Source organism: Mastomys coucha, unplaced genomic scaffold (genome assembly GCF_008632895.1).
Source record: "Mastomys coucha isolate ucsf_1 unplaced genomic scaffold, UCSF_Mcou_1 pScaffold20, whole genome shotgun sequence".
Lineage (NCBI taxonomy): Eukaryota > Metazoa > Chordata > Mammalia > Rodentia > Muridae > Mastomys > Mastomys coucha.
Genome location: NW_022196903.1, coordinates 21,665,459 through 21,672,197, shown reverse-complemented (window position 1 = coordinate 21,672,197; position 6,739 = coordinate 21,665,459).

The window sequence follows — 6,739 nt, the reverse complement described above, 5'->3', positions numbered from 1 at the left end:
GCAGGAGACTGACTTTCCTTGAAGTTTACGCCTCAGATACCGCCTTCACGCAAAGTGTGCGTGGCAAGAACCTCTGAACATGTTAGCTAGCCCCAATTAAATGTTGTCCCTTATACAAGTTGCTTTGGTCATGATGTCTCTTCACAGCAACTCAAAGTTCTAAGGATCCTCCAACAAGGTAGTTCAAGACATAAAATCTGAATGGTCATTTTCATCATAGCAGCAAACCCTCTGTTCCGTCACCAATGTGTGTTCCATTTACTTTTCAGTTGCTTGATGAGCAAAACAACATACTGAAAATACTTTGGGTCCAGACCAGACATTTATTTGATGTCCACTTCCGTATCAGAATTTAGCATTAAGAGGACTCAGGATGAGAACTCAAGGCAGAAACTGTGGAGAAACACTGCTTGCAGAATTACTCTCTGAATCAGTCACGGGATAATGCTTGTATAGATTCTTACATATCCCAAGGCTTTCAACCTAGGTATGAACCATAGAGGGCTGACCTTTCTTTTTTTAATTAATGTATTTATTTACATCCCAAATTCTGTCACCCTTGCTGTTCTTCCTTCGCAGAGACCCTCCCCTAGTCCCCCATTCACTTTTCCTCTGAGAAGATGGTACCTCTTCTGGGTTTCCACACATCCTGGCACATCAAGTCTTTGCCAGAGTAGGTATGTCCTCTCCCACTGAGGCCAGACAAGACAGCCTTATTGGTGGAAGGCTGAGTACAGTTTTAGGGAGAGATTGGGGAAACCCACCTGCAGACTGAGCTGCACATCTAGTATATATGTGTCATAAGCCTTATTCTAGCCCATGTGTGTTCTTTGGTTGGTAGCTCAGGCTCTGAGTGCTCACAGAGGTCCAGGTTAGTTAACTCTGTGGTCCTCCTGGGCGTTTCCATCCACTTCAGGGACTTCCAATCCTTCACCTAACTCTATTCAATGTTTGGCTGTGGCTATTTGCATCTGGTTTAGTCAGCTACTGGCTAGACACTTTCAGAAGACAGTTATGCAAGGTTCCTGTCTGCTAGAATAACAGAGTATTATTAATCTTTTCAGGGATTGGTGTTTGGCCATGGGATGGATTTCAAGTTGGCTCAGTTATTGGTTGGCTACTCCTTCAGTCTCTGCCTCATCTTTGTCCCCACATTTAATGCCATCTCTAGGAAGATCGGCACCTGACTTCTCAACAGACTGGGTCTTCTTAGCTAATATTAATCAAGAGACTATTCCACAGTCATGCCAACCAGAGAATCAGGTCTAGCTGTTTCTTCTTGCAGTTCCTAGCTGATTATAGACTGAGTCAAGTTGACCACAAAAGCCAATCAACAAACTTAATATCTACTAATTCAATGGAACTCTGAGGAAACCTTCCTATACATAGACTTAGATGATAAAGGCTGAAAGTTCAGTCCTGTAAAACAGTCCCCCAATTCAAACTCCAAGAAAACATATGTTTAGGTTGTGATTCTGAATGATTAATTCTTTCGGGTGGCCTTCCTCAGGTGCTCTTACATGAGTAGCAACTCAGTAACCTAATAACTCTGATAAATAATTTTGAACAATTTTACTTATTTGTTTCGCATAATGTTATAATTCATTAATGGAATAATAAAGGGGGAAAGTTGTGCTGAATTATATAAGAGACAAGCCGTATGAGGTTATCATGCTCTCTGAGGGGCATCACTTTTGGACATCCTTGTGTTCAGCAATCTTGAAGTCCCCTGAACCCAATATTTTGCGTTTTCCATGTAGATCGCTTTGGTGTTTAACTTCAAATTGGGTCCTATTCCTTCCCTGGAGTAGGAGAAGTGTGGCTAAACTCAGAATAAGAAGAGTTGTGATGAAAATCGTGTCTAAATACATTGACTTGAAAACTGTTGAAAAATCTATGCAAAAATCGTAAACACATAAACATAAGCAATAATTGAAACAATCATTTCTTGTCTATACTACTTGGGAAAAAGATATTGGAAAACCTTATTGTTTATGGGAGCAATTCCAACTCCAAATTCAGTGAAAATATTCAAGAGCTAAATAGAAGTAAACACATTTTCAGATAGTGGAATAATAGCAGTAAAGTGAAAACATTAAAAAGCAACAAACTCCCAGCTTACCAATTACCAAGAATAATGTCTTTTCCTTGTCACCAGAGTGGAAAGCCTCATATTTCATGGGACATTGACTGTGGTACTTAGGAGGCCCTTGTCTCAGATACGAGGGCAAACAAGGTAGCTCTCAGTCCTATTGAAAGCTTAAGAGCCAGACCTGAAAGTATGAGCTACTTCCAAGTAAATTAACAGCCTCTTTCTAAAATTTATGTAATTTATGTACATGCTCTATGCAGTATTGTCTGACTTGGAGTTAATACCATCAGACTGTAGAGATGAGGTGGTATTACTTACTACTCAAGAATTCCATAATATAAAATTCATTATTTATCTTGGCTTAACCCTGTTTCTAGAAATGGACACTTAAAGATACACCGCATTTGTTTTCTAGTAAATACATATAAATTGGCATAAGATGGAGAAAAACAAATTTTAATATTTTATTGACAATAGGTCCAATGTGGTAAAATACTTTGAAATGCTACAAAAATGTACACACTGTCACTGCATTCTTAACTGCAGAACATTGCTTATGCAAATTAAATAACACTATAATAAAATACATCTATCTACTCTCTGAGAAAAAAATCTATACTTTTAAGGCACAACATTATTACATATTGACTTACATGTTCAAAGCAATAACTATAAAAATTACCACAGATATTTTTTTTAAAAAATAATAAATCAATTTCAAAACTTTATGAAAATGTAAATTGCTTAAAGAGCTCAAAAATACTTTTAAAATGAAGTAGAGAGCTGAATGCTCATAGGATGCAATTTCAAGGCTCAGATTAAATATATAGTCATCAAAACAGTACAGCAACTTTGAGAGAACATCACAAATGCCATGGAGCAGATTAGAATCCAGAACATATTTGTCCATTTGCTTTAGAGTAATATTTAGTCTATGTCAAGGGAATTCAAAGAACAAAAATAGTTTTTATATCAAGATTTAAGTTATAAAGTGAACATTTATAAATTAAACTTAAGTGAGCTGCCAGCTTTAATTTAAAAGCTGAATTAAAAATTTTCCACAAATAATCATTTTTAATATCTTGAAAAGATAAAATGCATTTCATAGATAAGACATAAATAAAAATTATGATTTAAAAATGTGATGAAATTCATTAAATATATTTTCAGTAAATAGCATTAAAAGCAAGAAAATGCAATTTATCTAATGGCAAAATATACTCAATACATGCATTTATCAAAAGAAGCCACAGATACATTATAAATATTTAATGAATCAATTAAAAGAATGCAAAACTAAAATAAAACAAGAAGGAACACAAATATTTCTGAATATAAAGCTACAGGTAGCAAATGAACACATAACATTTAATTAGCTCATTTATCATTAGCAAAATCCAAATCCAAATTAGAATCCATGTGAAACTCAAAAATCATATACCAATGTAATCCACCTTTACATAGAATATTCATTCTTACAGAATGCATTGTTGGTTGGAATTTAAAATAATTGAAATAAAAATATGTAAGAAATACAACTACATTTGAAAAAATATTTGCAAGCCTACCAAAATATTAAGACTATATTAGTTATATTTTCTATATTTTTCTGCATAATTATGGATTTAGTGGAAATATTTTGACAATAATTGAATATTTATAGTGTTTAATTTCTGCAAGTTAGGAGTGTTAAGACACTTCCCTGTACAAATTAGCTTAAAATTAAATGGTAAATAAAAATATATCTTGGAAACCATCTCTTTACATCACACTAGAAAAAGACCAAACATGTCTCTGCACTGTAGAAGACTATGTTATATCACTGATTAAGTAATTATTACTAGTGTTACAACAGTTAGAAATTATAGGTACTTGAGAGGATGTATTCTTGCCACAGGATACCTGATGTGAAATCTTTAGAGAATATCTTACAAATTCTTACTCGTATAGAAAATTTTGTTAAAATGTATTAAGCTTCTGAAAGCCTAAAAAATGCTGAAATATTTTCCAAGATTGTAGAGATTAAAGTAATATGTGATTCTAAAAATGGATATTATCCTGTGTAAACGACATTACTTGAGCAGTTAATGATAAGGGACAGAGTATAAGATGTAGATGACAATAATGTACATCTATGAAAATATCCTTATTAAAGCACCCCTGCTGTTATGAGATTTCCTGTTTTGATAGAAATTTGCATTAATGTCCTTCAAACTGATCAAAATCAAGCTACTTGTGTTGGTTAGTTTGCTAAAGATCTGAGATCTCCATTTTTGTTTTGTTTTGTTTTGTTTTGTTTGAGACAGGGTTTCTTTGTATAGCCCTGGCTGTCCTGGAACTCACATTGTAGACCAGGCTAGTCTTGAACTCGGAAATCTGCCTGCCTCTGCCTCCCAAGTGCTGGGATTAAAGGTATGTGCCACCACTGCCCAGCATTGAAGTTCTTAAATCTCAAAAATTGGAACCATCTTATTATGAGAGAATGGAAGAAATCATTCAAATCACTTGACCATGTAGCAATCAGGTGTTGCTACACTAATACCTGACAAATTAGACTTCAAATCCAGATTAACCTCCAGGTACAACAGTGAAGGGATGTACTGACTGTGATAGCCGCTCTCCATGACTATAAAGGATTACCTTGATCTTGTTAATTGAGTTAGGAAGATTCACCATGAAGTTGAATGGCAACATTTCAATTGATAACCACCAGCAAGGAAAAAAAAATTGTTTTCTCCAGAATCTCACTGAGGATAAGCAGCATTCTTAAAGACAGGTACCTTGACCAGCAGTAGAGAGCCAACACAGGGAACTCAGTGGTATTGTTAGAGATTTTTTGTCTCATTATGCTTTGTCTGGCCAATTTTTAACCTTATAAGTCCTTTTGTATATATTAAAGTTTCATATTGTGCATATGTAGGTTTCCTGAGTATGTGAACATGGCTTTCTTTGTGTCTGTGTTACTTACACTTCTTCTATGATCCTTTCTTGTTTGCTTGTTTACTTTATCCTATTCTGCTTTTTGTTTTAATTTAATTCACTATTTAAATTAATTTTAATTATATAATAATTAATTTAGATTTTTAATAAGAGAGAGAAGGAAAGAGTGTGGACAAGGGTCAGAAGTGATGTGGGAGAATCTGGGAGGAATTGGTAGAAGGAACTCTTAATCAATATTTTATATGAAAAGCCTATTTTCAAATAAAAATATAAATAAATAAATAAATAAATAGGCATGAAATCTAGCTCAATACAATGTTTAAGCTCATAATTATTAATTTAATTTATTAGTTTTAAGTGTCAAGAGTTCTACTTTTAGTAAAAAGTCTAATATATTGAGCTAAGTCACTTTTCATCATATGAATTATATTTACTAAAATGCATATAATCTATTTTTCTAAGCTTCAATAATACCCCATATGATATTTTCAAAGACATACATATATATATGTACATATATATATATATAAATATATTCAATGAATTTTCTTCATTGAATTAAACAGTGCATTAGAAAATAACTTTGTCCCAATAACATTTCTGAAATAATTTTACATCAGACATAAGTTGTGCCAAATTTCATTCACTACCTATGAGTATATTTCCTCAATTACATACAGACAATTTCAAAATATTAGGAAAAACTAAATGAAGTCCATGAAGAAAGTAAATTAAAGAGAGAGAAAGAGTCATCAATCAATGTTTCTAGAGGATAAGTTTCATACCAGGCTCAAGAGCAATTCAACAATTCCAGCAAAGCTCACTGGGGATCCTACCTACTGGCAAATTCCCTAGCTAGAAACTGTTTCTATGGTTTGATATCAGAACCTGTGGCCTTTTCGGAGGAAGTGTGTCAGTGTGGGGGTGAACAATGAGACCCTCCTCCTAACCATGTGGCAGCCAGTCTTCTCCTGGTTGCCTAAGAACAAGAGATGGATCTCTCAGCTCCTCCAACCCATGTCTGCCTGAACACTGCCATGCTCCCACCTTGATGATAATAGACTGAACCTCTGAACCCCCAATTATAAGTTGTCCTTAATAAGAGGTGCCTTGGTCACCATGTTTATTCACAGCAATAAGACACAAACTAAGACACAGAACCTCTAGAAATGAGGATTTCATTGATTGTGTGGGCCATGTCCCCTGGTTCTCAGTCCCTTCTGACTCTTACAAACATTCTTTTTTTTTTTCATCTGCAGTTTCTTTTTCTTTTTTTTTATTAGATATTTTCTTTATTTACATGTAAATTTCTCCATTTCCAGTTTCCCCTCCAACAAACAAAGAAACAAACAAAACCAACAAAAACAAACCCCTGTTTCCTCCCCCCTCCCCATGCCTGCCACCCCACCCTCTCCCACTTATTGGCCCTGGCATTCCCCTACACTGGGGCACAGAACTTTCACAGGGCTGAGCTCCTCTCCTCCTATTGATGATCAAATTGCAATCCTCTACTATGTATGTGCTGCCAGAACAATCAGACCCCTCCATGTGCAGTCCTTGGTTGGTGGTTGAAACCCTGGGAGCTCTGAGGGTAGTAGTTAGTTCATATTGTTGTTCGTCCTAAGGTGCTGCAAACACTTCAGCTCCATTGGTCCTTTCCCTAACTCCTTCACTGGGGACCCTGTACTCAGTTCAATGGATGGCTGT